This window comes from Zootoca vivipara, chromosome 4 (assembly GCF_965207765.1).
Source record: "Zootoca vivipara chromosome 4, rZooViv2.hap1.1, whole genome shotgun sequence".
In the NCBI taxonomy this organism is placed as follows: Eukaryota; Metazoa; Chordata; class Lepidosauria; order Squamata; family Lacertidae; genus Zootoca; species Zootoca vivipara.
Window position 1 is genome coordinate 79323285 of NC_142587.1, and position 13445 is coordinate 79336729.

At 44.0% G+C, this 13445-nt stretch overlaps 1 protein-coding gene across 7 annotated transcripts in view; it reads left to right on the top strand.

Moving 5' to 3' along the window:
• The window catches only part of LNX2 (ligand of numb-protein X 2), a 78894-nt gene that overhangs the window by 29685 nt on the left and 35764 nt on the right, over positions 1-13445 (top strand). Inside the window, exon 1 of one of the 7 annotated variants that reach the window (XM_088668252.1) lies at positions 1-126. The exons of 4 other annotated variants lie outside the window; for them this stretch is intronic. The gene's annotated coding sequence lies outside the window, so the exon portion shown is untranslated. Of the gene's footprint in view, positions 127-169; positions 2874-2934; positions 3211-13445 lie in introns of those variants that run through there. 2 more of the 7 variants (XM_088668255.1, XM_088668253.1) reach the window with 2 other exon arrangements.

The window sequence follows — 13445 nt, forward strand, 5'->3', positions numbered from 1 at the left end:
GCAGAGGAAGTTCATAACTCACTGAGGGTTTGAGACCCATCAATCTCATCTGGTTTAGCCGTCCAGTTGACGCCGTTTCCTGGGGCATGGCCACTGTCATGTGCTGACAGCTTCTAGGAGTCACAGGTGAGAGAGCTGAGTGCAGGGTGGGGGCCAAAGGTGGGCAAAGTACCCCAGAAGGAGCACGGCGTGTTCCCCACCAGAGGTACTACACCTTCCCTAACACCCCACATACTCCTTTGACCTTAAGTTCCATTTCAGTTGACTTAATCAGGATCCAGTGAACTGGTTTTTTAAATAGTCAGATTCCCCCTGCCCAATGGATGTGATATTGAAGACTTCCAGAAGTTGTGTGTAAATTATGTCCTTAGTCCTGACGGGGTAGAATGGATGGACTGTCCCAATTGAGAATGCCATTTTGGGCAGCTCTTCTATGGTGTGTGCTTTTAAAAATTGTTCCTACAGTAAAAAAATTGTTCCTACAGTACAAAAATGAGTACATTGGGGAGTAATTTGGGCTAGAATCACTCTGCCTAATGTATTAGGTTTTGTTACATTTTCCCTTGCAGGTTTTTTTTTCCCCCGAGATGTGGGTGCATTGAAAAAACAGCACCCCCTGCCTGCAGCTGAACAAATTAAATCCACTTCATGGCCTCATTCTGCTTCATTGGTAAACTAGACCTCATTTTATGACAGTCATGCTATCAGGCCAACCTACCCTATAGGGTTGTTGTGAGAGGACAGAGAGGTTAACCCAGTTGTATGCTGCCGTGAGCATCTCTGAGATGGGGCAGGGCACAAACGTGGTGATAGAAATGAATGAATGCACTCCCATGTCTGGAAATTGCTGTCAATGCAGTCTTTTGTTCAAAGAAAAATCCTTTCCCATGGCACTACGGCTCAGAGCCTGTCATATCTGAAGTGGTTTATATCAGGCAGGATTTCTGATAGAGGAGGACAGGTGGGGGTCAGAGAGCTGTAGACTCCGATTTACATGGCAGCGGCAGATGCCCTTGCTTAGAATATTATTACAGTGACAAGTCTCGGGGGCCCAGTTGGTATCTGTGTCCTGAAGGCCTGTATGAAACGCTTTCAGTCTTGTTGCCAATTTTCAGCGAAAATTGCAAAACCCTGAAGCTGCCTCCCATTCAAATTGGATGTGTGCCCCTGGACCAGGTATAATGGGGAATGTTTTACATCCTGAAGTTACTGCAAGAGGTGGACAGATTATAAATAGAGCTGTTGTTCTGTTTTACATTCAGCCAAATTGACTTTGAGAGCTTGGTGTGGGCTGGAAGGAATATCAATTGACAGCCCCTTTTTTGTTTATCTGAGAGAAGTTTGAAGATGAAGGATGGAAAAAAGAATTTCATATGGTTTTTTTGTGTTCAGAATTTTGCTTCTCTGCTCCAATAAAGATAGCAGAATGTGCTGAGTTGGTGTGCCTAAAGTCCTCAGGAAGAATTTGGTTTGCCAGGCCTCTTCATCCTGCCCTCAGTACTCTCCTAAAACACACCCACACCCACACACCCTTGGCCAGGAAAGGGACCTTGTGGCCCACCGGATGTTGTTGGACTACAGCTCCCATAATCCTTCACCACTGAGCACACTGACTGGGGCTGGTGGGATTTGGAGTCCAACCACATTTGAAGGCCTGCAGGTTCCCCATCACTGTTCCAGGCCATATATGATGTCGGATTTGGGGCAATTGATCAGCTGATGGTTGGTGATTACAGAGAAGTGTGTGTTTGTTCCAGCTTGTGGCACATCTCTCCAGTCTTTCGGTTGGGGGTGGGGAGAGGGCACAGCCATGCCACAAACTTAAACTGGTTTAATAACCTCTCTACTGGTGGGCTGTGGGAATTATAGTTCTGTGAGGGGGACAGGAGTCTCCTAATAATTCCCAACACCTTTAGCAAACTGCAGTACCCAGGATGCTTTGGCAAAAACCAAAGCAGTATAAAATCAATAAGAATGATTAGTGTGGATGGAGCCAAACTGATGAATAGCTGCTCACCTGGTCCCCACATTGAATAAAAATTTCCAGCAGACAATTTTGCAATGAAGATTTTGTCCGCTGGAAAATATTTGACTGCTTTCTCTCTCTCCAGCTCTTCGGGATTTATGTATGACATAAAAGTCAGGCACACAGAATAAGCAAAAAATAAATAAATCCTGCAGGCTACTAACTTTTCTGGACTGCTCTAACAGATCATGCCAGGAGGTTCTCATGAATGGGAAATTTGAATCCCGTTAATGTTCTCTTGATTGCATTGTGCCATCTATTTCCACTCTATGCACACCCTGGCATTCTAGACAACCAGGTTATTTTGGCTTAGCAGTCTATGTTTGTTTCAAAACCACAGGTGCATATAGTGGTTTTGGAATCTCCCCCTACTATATGCAGTAAGCACATGCTCTCAACAAGTACTTAAAGTTTGGAATTGCAGGATGGCATTGCCTTGCTACACCTGGAGAAGCATTTATATGCCTAATCCAAGCCTGGAGCATGTTTTTAAAGTCTTGATTTATTTAATATGCCCTCCAGGGAAAGCAGTTTGAATACTAACGCCCTGTGGATCCTTTTAACTATGACAGGTGCCACTACAGCGCGTACCGAGCAGTGGTTGTCAAGGCTGAGCTTGCATTTATGTGCCATTATGCGCAAGAACCAATTTACAGTGTTTAAAGCAGAGCCTGCAATAGGTCGCTGTGGCTGGCGCTCTTTTAATTATTCCACTGGTGTATTTTGCTTATACTAGCACGCTGGCAATCTTTCCTCTCTCGAACTTCTGTGTTATCATGTGATCTCCTCCTCCTCCTCCACTGGGAAGAACAATGCCTCTCGCCCTATGGCTTTACACGTTGCTCAGGTACGTTTTGCTCCTGCTTAAATTGCAATACAAAAGTGCGAGAGCACAGGAGAGAAAGGGGAATCAATATTAAGGCTGCTTTGACATCAGCAGCTTCAGTGGCAGCTGTTCTGGGCTATCAGCCTACCTTCCTGCGGAAGATTTGCAAGGAATCCTACTTGGGCATTCTTCCTCATGATCTCAGAAGCGGGAATGGTGTTTTAGAGACTGCATTCATGTTTTTTTTGGGGGGGGGGTTCTTTTAGAGAAATCTCTCCAGAAGCAAGAATGCATCGGATCACTCCCTGCCGAACTCTCTTTGGAACTGAAGAGGGTAGACCTGGTAGCCTGAAATAAGGTTCACTTTTATGTTAAAATGCACTGTGTTTGAAAGGTAGCTTGTATTCATATGGCTTTTGCCTTTTATGTTTGGCAGTCCATTCTAGCCATTATCAAGGGATAACAGCCCTCCAGACGTTGTATACCGCAACTGTCTCTAGCCATAGCAAGTATACAGGGGTGTTTTGTAGTTGAACCAATGGCTTCAATTTACAAGAAAAGAGTTTCCAACTAAACATCAGGGGAAACTTTCTGACTGATCTGGCCCAATCGCCTTCTAAATCCAGCCTGCAGACAGTCCTGGAATCAGCATGTTTTTACATGAGTAAAATGTGTGCTTTTATTTAAAATGCATCTCTGGGTTATTTGTGGGGCATAGAAATTCATTCCTCCCCACCCCCTTCAAAATATAGCCCCTCACAAGGTCTGGACTGGCCCCCTGCTGAAAAAGTTTGCTGACCCCTGTGTTTTACAATGGAATGCTCTCCCTCAAGAGGTGGTGGACTCTTCTTCCTTGGAGGTTTTTAAGTAGAGGTTGGATAGCCATCTGTCATGGATGCTTTAGCTGAGATTCCTGCACTGCGGGGAGTTGGGCTAGAGGACCCTTGGGGTCCATTCCAGCTCTACGATTCTATGATTCTGTGATTCAAAACAAGATGGAAGGCACCATATTGGCTACCCTTGCACTAAGAGAATTGCTGTTTCAACACAGAACATCTTGGTTGAATGTTCAGGCTTCTTTCAGGGGTGCAGAACTGGACATAACCAGTGTGCCTAGAGCCTTAATTCCCCCACCTCCTGTGGGCCAACTTCGCTTATGGGCCAACTTCGTTTATGGCAAAGGCCCCTTGCAGTTTGAATCCAAACCATTTCTGCAAACATATGAAGCAGGAATTGCTGATGGTGAGCCCCCTTGGGGAACGCCTTAGTGTAGCCGATACCAGCAGCGCTCGCTGTTAGCACCAATTGCTTACAGCAAGCTTTCCCCCCCCCCCCCCGGCTTCACCAGTGACTCAGGTGTGGGGCAGGTTGGTGGAAATTGCCTTGCAGGCAACGTTGAGACCTGCGCTAGCCCTAATTTGGCCTGTGGGCTAGAGATTCCTTGCCTATGGCTTATACTTTAAATAGTCCAGAATCCCAGCCATCACGATGCTGCTGTTAAGACTGACCCTCTCCTCTTTTACCCTAACAGAGCCCTAACGGAGGGTCCTAACTCCATAGTTAGCTTGGAAGGAGGGAGGGGAAATGAGAGAGATGTAGCAGGGATCAGAATGTGTATAATTTGCAGTGCCAGGCAAGCGGAAATGCATATTTAATGGGTCCCAAAGTAAGAGATTAACTTTATTTGTCAAGCTTACTCTATTATTTATAGAGCCTGTACTTTTTTGTATTGGAAACAAGGGAAAGTGTTGTGCCTTTTAGGTAGGAGAGCTCTATCTAGTCTCCTAGGATACATACTCTGCAATCATTCTACAGTTACCTATTAAAGTTCTCGACTGTAATGAATGCAGACATCTCTCTAAATAGTGTTATTGTTAAATCACCCCCTGCAGAAAGCTTTTCGTTTGCGTATGTGTGTGATATTAGTGTCTGCTCTGTTTGGAAAGTTTTTACTTAAAATAACACACTGTCAGATTTTAAAAGAGAAAATGTTTTAAAAGCAGGGGTGGACAATCTAGGGCACTGAGCCTCGTTTCATGTGGCCCTTTAGCGCAGTTTCATGAGGGCGGGGGAACGTGAGAAAGAGAGAGAAATAGAGCAGGGGGTTGTTGAGGAGATGACAATATGAAAGGAAATGGGGAGTCCTATGTAGCAATCAGGGCAGATCACTGACCAAAGTAGAGGAGGAAATCTACTCAGTTTGCATTTCAAGTTGGACTTGCTGAATTCTCGCTTTCTGCAACAAAATGCAAAGTGAAACCCAGCCACCTTTTGAAATTCCTGCTTCTCCGGATTTTGCAATGCAGCTCTAAAATGTAATAATAATAAAGCTAAACGATGCGTAGAAAAATGCATATCCTATGGTAAAGTGTGCTCTATAAGCTTTTATGTTTTAGTGAAAACAACCTAGAAAAATGCATTATATTCAACACATTTTTGCCAAGCAGTTTTCCTGTTAGGCAAAATTGCATAGAAGAAAAGTATATATTAGGATAAATTCACATTAAAACATCGATGGATTCTCATGAGGATTTTGTTTTTGTAAAAATGCAAACTGATGTGGAAATGTGGAGAACTGAATTTAAGACTGGAAAATTAACTGATTTACCAAATCCTAGGCAAGAGTGATCTACATAGCTGCCAAGTTCTCCCTTTTTTTAAAGGGAAATTCCCTCATGCTGAATAGGCTTCCTCGCGAGAAAAGGGAAAACTTGGCAGCTATGGTGATCTATCCCTGCAGCAACCCACTGGATAAGAAGAAAAACTGAGGGAGTATAAAAGAGAAAGAGGTGCCAGAGAGAGACAGAGACAAAGGGGTGATCTCACCCACCAGTGATTCTGGCTCCACGCACCTTTGGCTGCAGTCACAGCCACTGCCAGACTATACCTGGCAGAAAATGGGGAGGTGGAATGAGCTATGGTCTCAGGGGATGGTCTGAGACCATATGAGGCCACCACTTGGCTAGATCTGGGATGGCAAACTCCCTGGGAACCACGTGTACTCTGCCTTGGGTTCTGTTATGGAAGAAGGGGTTGGGGGATATATGCATAAATGAACAAATGAATGAATGAATCAAATACCACTTCAAATTGCAGGTAAGATGGTGCCCACTTTGAATGCTCTACCATGTAAGTAAATACCTAGCACCCTAGATATCCAACACTCATTCTGTTTCCTTCCTTTTACTTTTGTACTTTCAGGGAGGTGTGTGTGCATTCTAGGGGGCATTCAAAAAGCTTTTGTAGTCTGAATTGATAGGAACCGTCCTCCTGTCTCATCCTTAACTTATTCTACTGCAAATGTAGACAAAAGTGGTGTTTTTTTTCTTTCCAGATTATGAATTTCAGATTGACTTCTGATTATGATTGGTTTGTGGTGATTCTCATGTTTTTAAGACATTGCCAACGAAAGCAGGGTGCTAGACTTGGATAGCCCGACAGCATGATGCAACAAGCTTTCTTTATGTTATAAAAGTGGTGTTCAGAACTCCCCTTTGGTCTTGGAACAGGTTTCAGACGAACACAACTTCCGTTCCAAGTGATCAACGGAAAGCAAGTTGTGTCAGCATCTGGTATCATGATGTCATGCAAGATTAAAAATTAAACCAATAATGTGAGTTGGCCATCTATTCTGGTAAACTGTGTACTGTGGCATTTTCCATAGTACGGCCTTGCTTGACTCACCCTTTCCTAGACTTTGGCAATCTGTGTACTGAAGCATGGAAGTACCTTGTTTCCAAGAGCGCTCCTGTGAGCTGCAAGTGATTTTGCTGATAAGGGTGGCCACATGCAAAGGAAACTAGGACTCCTGTACCTTTAAACAGCTATGCTGAAGAGTATATGAATGTGTCTTATACCATGTGAGATTAATGATCTCCAACCTGCTGCCTTCTAGATGTGTTGGACTACAACTCCCATCAGCCTCAGGCAGCATGGCTGGTGAACAAGAAGGATGGGAGTTTTAGTCCAACAACATCTAGAGCAGTGTTTGAAACCCGAACGTCCGATGTGGCTTCTGTGGCTTCTTGGGAGAAAAGCAATGACAAACCTAGACAGCATCTTAAAAAGCAGAGACATCACCTTGCCTATAAAGGTCCGTATAGTTAAAGCTATGGTTTTCCCAGTAGTGATGTATGGAAGTCAGAGCTGGACCATAAAGAAGGCTGATCGCTGAAGAATTGATGCTTTTGAATTATGGTGCTGGAGGAGACTCTTGAGAGTCCCATGGACCGCAAGAAGATCAAACCTATCCATTCTGAAGGAAATCAGCCCTGAGTGCTCACTGGAAGGACAGATCCTGAAGCTGAGGCTCCAATACTTTGGCCACCTCATGAGAAGAGAAGAATCCTTGGAAAAGACCCTGATGTTGGGAAAGATGGAGGGCACTAGGAGACGACAGAGGACGAGATGGTTGGACAGTGTTCTCGAAGCTACGAACATGAGTTTGAGTTCGGACACGACTAAACAACTAAACAACAACAACAATATAGGTGCATCTCTACAAGCAAAACCCACTGAAACGAGAGCCTTTCCTCCTTCTCTGCAATGGGTCACTTGTTTTCAACATGGGGCAAGCTTCTCATGAAAAACATGATTACTGCAGATTACCATGCTTTTCTCCAATGCTCCTGGTATTAAAAAGTTATGATTGCAAGGAGGAGGTCCATAAAAGGGAAATCATCTGAAATTGTGAATGGTTTATTAAGAGTAGACAAGCATAACATGCATTTGAAAATAGGTTTGGAAAGTGGAGGGGCACCCTGGTTTGATCTGACAAATGCTTTCTTAGAAGGCTCTAATGCTTTTCATAGCTATAGAATTATGAAGATTAAAATAGAGGGGTGTATTATGCCCGGCTATTGACTTGAACAAATACAGCATTATCATAATTTGTATGTTCTTTTTCTCCCTTGGATATAGACAAGAGTTTACATAATCATCTAAGGGCCATTTGCCTTTGAGACGCCTGTCTGCAGGCTGTGTTTAAAATCCTTTCTCTAATATTGATAGTGTAGCAAGCTGCATAAAGAGTTGTTAATCTTTCCAAACGTGGCTTCTATTTAAAATAACACTTCCCCAGGAGTGTCACGTGGACTTTATTCACATACCGGTATTCCTTTTGTACCAGCAAGCCTATTTCAGTATATGTGTATAAATGTGTGTGTGTGTGTGTGTGTGTAATATTATATACAGAGGACGAGATGGTTGGACAGTGTTCTCGACGCTACCGACATGAGTTTGACAAAACTGCGGGAGGCAGTGCAAGACAGGAGTGCCTGACGTGCTCTGGTCCATGGGGTCACAAAGAGTCGGACACGACTAAACGACAACAACAAATATATATTGCTCAGTTTTTCTATTGCTTGGGGCTTTTTTCTCTTTTTTTGGCCTAAGATTGTCTTTATTCCAGTAAGACGTCTTAATTACTTTTTTCAGGGTGCCAGAATTCACTGTTAGCTTTCCATGTCCCTACCCCATTTCCTGTTTTGTTTTGTAACGATTAACAGTGCAAGCCTGTACATGTCTACTCATAAGTAAGCACAGTTGGGTTTTCTTTTGTATTTTTCAAATATTTATAAACCACTAAGGCTGATAAAGTATCAGACTGGTGCACATAAGACAAAATAAATAAGTATGAAAGAGACACCAGAAATAGCACAGTTAAAGTAACAGTTCAATACCAGAAGATGATCAGCAGATGACCCCAAGCTCATAGATAAGCATATATTGAAATTTTCAGCAAGGAAAGGCTTTGGTAAATAAAGTCTTAAGCATGTATCTGAAGGAGTAAATGGAGGATGCGTTAACTCAGATGGAAAGGGTTGTAGCTCAGTGGTAGAGCATCTCCTTTGTACAGTGGTACCTTGAGTTACAAACGCCTCAGGTTACAAATGCTTCAGGTTACAAACTCCGCTAACCTGGAAGAGTTACCTCGACAAGTTGAGAACTTTGCCCCAGGATGAGGATGGAAATTGTGTGTCGTTGGCACAGCAGCAGCAAGAGGCCCCATTAGCGAAAGCAAGCCTCTAGTTAAGAACAGTTTCAGGTTAAGAACAGAACTGCAGAAAGAATTAAGTTTGTAACTAGAGGTACCACTGTATGTGAGAATGTGGCACTTGAACTGGGAGAGGTCTACTTTCTCTGCCTCCATCACTTGTACCTTACCAGGGCCAGATCAAAATGTTCTACGGGGCGGATCTAGCTCATTAGCCGCCCATTGGACCATGCTGACTTGGACTGCAAGTTACATGATCTGTAGGTTGCACATATCTCTCCTGGCAATCCTGAGTGGAGAGGGTTCTCCAGATTCTGAGTAGCTACCCCCGTGTTTCTCCAAAAATAAGACACCGTCTTATATTTATTTTTCCTCAAAAAACACACTATGGCTTATTTTCAGGGGGTGTCTTATTTTTTCCTCCTCCTCCTCCTCCTGCCACGGCCGGCATTGCTGCTGCGCCTATCACTATGTCTTATTTTCGGGGTATGGCTTATATTCCTTGAATGCTTAAAAATCCTGCTATGGCTTATTTTATGGGTATGTCTTAAAATAGGAGAAACGGGGTAACTCCACAGCCATCAGTCAGGAACTTGAGCTGTCTGTTCTTTCTATGCTGGTTGATCTTTGCTTTTTGCTGAAAGAAGCAGGCAAAACAAATTGCACCTGCTTCATTTAGATCACACGGACAATTCTATCCACCCACCCTTAATCTTATTCCATTTTCACCTTACCAAAAAGGAGCTTGTGAACTAACTGTGCCTTGGGGGCTGCTTTTCATACCTCTCACACAGAATTTGGGGATCTTCCAGTGTAAACGTTCTAGAGCAGCCCTTCCCCAACCGGGTGCTCTCCAGATGTATTGGACTGTAATTTCCATCAGTCCCAGCCTGGCCAGAATACCAGCATCTTAAGTTCAGGTCCTCCTTGGCAAATAGGTGACCACTTCAGATGCAATGTTTTCAAATGAATTGCATCCGTAGAACCAATTACAAAAGCATTCCAGTGATCTATTGTTACAGCCATTTTGCTGTGCTTGAATTGGAGAATCAGGATGTTGCATAGGTTGAGAATGTTGGCAGGATCAAGATCAGGCACCCCCAAACTCGGCCCTCCAGATGTTTTGGGACTACAATTCCCATCATCCCCGACCACTGGTCCTGTTAGCTAGGGATGATGGGAGTTGTGGGCCAAAAACATCTGGAGGGCCGAGTTTGGGGGTGCCTGATCAAGACTTACAGCAAGAGAATCCAGTTTCATGTTTGTTATCCTTGAAATATATTAATGTACAGACATGGGATCCTGGCAATAGGTGATTTTAGAAATGGAGCTATCCTGTCTTGCTCCATCTGGACCAAAGAGACAGAGAGTCCTGAAAGATCTCTTGGGGCGGGTGGGTGGAGTTGGAACTATCACCCATTGCTGTGATCCTGACAACGTTATATATGCCATGGAATAACTTGGTACCTAATGTGCTTTGCTAGTGGAATGCTGTCATTTGGATTTGTTGTTGTTGTTGTTGTTTAGTCGTGTCTGACTCTTTGTGACCCCATGGACCAGAGCACACCAGGCACTCCTGTCTTGCACTGCCTCCCGCAGTTTGGTCAGACTCATGTTCGTAGCTTCGAGAACACTGTCCAACCATCTCGTCCTCTGTCGTCCCCTTCTCCTAGTGCCCTCCATCTTTCCCAACATCAGGGTCTTTTCCAGGGAGTCTTCTCTTCTCATGAGGTGGCCCAAAGTATTGGAGCCTCAGCTTCAGGATCTGTCCTTCCGGTGAGCACTCAGGGCTGATTTATTTCAGAATGGATAGGTTTGATCTGTGACCAATTTTTCTTTTTTTTTAGGGACATGGAACTTTGGATTGAGATATTTTCCAGTCTCCTTTGAGAGACAAGTGCTTTTCTGATGATGCACAAGATCAAAGGGCATGTATTACACTCTGCTCCCTCGTTTTTTTCAGAATAGCTGCAAAGCAAAAGCTTGAATTGTAAACCAGCTTGAGCTTTTAGAAAGGCAAGGTAAAAAGAAAAATGTCTTAAATAAAAGATGCAGTTGTGTAAATGTATGAGTAAATGGAACTGCAACCTTTGGTAAAATACTTTTTTCTGCTTTAAAAGGTTCAGTATTAACAGTACAAAAGGACTATTGTCATGTCAATAATAATTTAAAAAATCTTGCAGCTTTCTCTGTTCTGATCTTTGGAAGCACACACACTTGTCAAAAAGGAAAGGGTTTGACAGAATGCATTAGACTTTGTAATCTGAAAGAGCATCCCATATATTAAGAGTTGTTGGACAGTTTGAAATTCCTGTGCAATCAGATTTTTCACCCTCCTCCCTCCCCAAACTCACTTGACCAGTGGGGGCGGGGGCGGGGAAGGTCTGGTTAATTATTCCCTTTCTTAATTGCATGACTGCAAGCATAAAACTCTACCCTTCTATATATTCTGGCTAAAAAAGGTTTTGGTCTTTTCTTGTCAAGAGATCTTGTCCAGCTGGTTGAGTTACTTGATTGTATAGTAGAAATTACTTCATAACTAAGTTGTACAGGAATTGGTGAGTGTGTGTGAAATAGGGTATGTATGTTTCCTTTTTGTTATAATTTGATTGATCAATATGCAGTTGTGATTAATGAACTGTGATGACTGAATTTCTTTTGGTGTCTTTATGTTAATGAAACAAAGCCTCTCCCCCCCCCCACACACACCTGTGTTCCCTGTTACATATTTTTACATCTATGTTTCAGTAACTTTCAGTGCAATCCTATGCATGTCTACCCACAAGTAGACATCTAATTCAGTGGGACTCGGTCCCAGGTAAGTGGCTATAGGATTGCAGCTTCCTTCCTTCCTTCCTTCCTTCCTTCCTTCCTTCCTTCCTTCCTTCCTTCCTTCCTTCCAATAATGGCCATACAGTGCATGCACGAGTGTAGTCTCTGGTTTTGCAGATTTTAAAAACTGCCAGAATTTTTAGTGCATCAGTTATTAGAAGATGATCCTGAGAAATTCCCAAGACGCCAGATTTAGCATCAGACATTGAACTCAGCACTGGTGACGATGGTGAATTTGGGGGTATTCAAAATGCAAACTCCTGGAGTTTGAGATGCTTCACCCCCAATACAAGGCAATCCCAAACCCTTCCAAATCTGGGACAGGGCTTGGTTTGCTGTGTACCAGCGTTTGACCATGACTTCTGCTGATGCCAACGAAATCTGCCTCCTGATACCGCTGTCCTCTTTTGTTCCTCCCAAACTTACTTGATGTTGGGGCAGTTACATATCGGGGCTTCGGGAGCCCTGGGAAATAGCATTTCCCATGGCTCCTTGAGACTGAAATGCTGCTGCTGTAGCGTTCTAGGCACCAGAGGGGAGTCCAAGGCCTTGGGAGAGAGAAGAATATGACTTTGCTATCCCTGCCGCACTGCCAGGGAAGGGATGGCATGGGGCACAGGAGTCGATGGGCGTGGGGGAAGATGACCTGATCCTTGCTTTTTTGCAACTTTTCCTTTTGCAAGTTCTTGAAGGCTCAGTCGTGTTTTGTTTTTAGTGCTTGCAAGTCTAAATCAAGGGAAGTTAAGGGGCATTTCCTTATCAGCGCTCAGCAGCCTGAGCAGCTTAGTTTTATTTTATTTTACCCAAATGGCTTTAAATCCTTATTTGTTGCTGTATAGTATATGCTTGAAAGGACATGGCGCTGATGCTTGCTGTGATATCGCAAAGACATCAAGGAGGCTGGGTAGGACTGCCAGTTGTGAAGGTGGGGGTGGGGGTAGGGCTTCATTGTCCCACAAATATCCTTGTCCTACCTCAGAATGGCCACAAACAAAATTAAGTATTAAATACACATTTCTTGGAACTCGGCGACTTACGTAGCTTGCAGAATTTAGCTTACCGAGGCGGAAGGGGTGGGGGCAGTTTTGATTCCCGTCCTTCTCTGCAGAGTACGCAGAGCTCTCTGTATAATTTATTCTAGAACCTAATATTAGCTTTCCGTAAGACAACATACAAGAGGTGTCCTTGAGAGAAACAGAGAGAGAGAGACGGAGAGAAAGGAGTTAGCACTCTTTTTAAAGTCGCTGCTGTAATTAAAGCCTGAAGCTTCTTGTTACTATGGAAACGCCAAGCACCACAAATATGAAATGCAGGTTCCAAGGCCTCCGTTAAATGTGCCCTAATATTCTGCGTCCGTAAGGTTGAAGTTGCGCTTTCCGAATGTGCTTCCTCCTCCCTCTCTGCCACCAACAGGCAAGAGCCCTTTTTGGATTCTCAAGTGCACATGAATCTTGGGGGGAAAGGGCATTCACAAGTGCATGCTGAAGCGGAGCTGTTGGGGGGGGGGGCAGGGAAGGGATGGGTGGTAGGGAGGCTGAGGCTGAGGTGAAGGACATAAAAAGGGCTCTGCTTGATCAGACCAGTATCCTGTTCTCTCAGTGCCCAACCAGATGCCTGTAGGAAGCTCACAAGTAGAACGCGAAACTATGGAACTCCCTCCCTCAGGAGGCAGTGGTGGCTGCCGGCCTAGATGGCTTTGAAAGAGGATTAGACAAATTGATGGAGGAGACGGCTGTCGAGGGCTACCAGCCATTACAGCGGTGCTC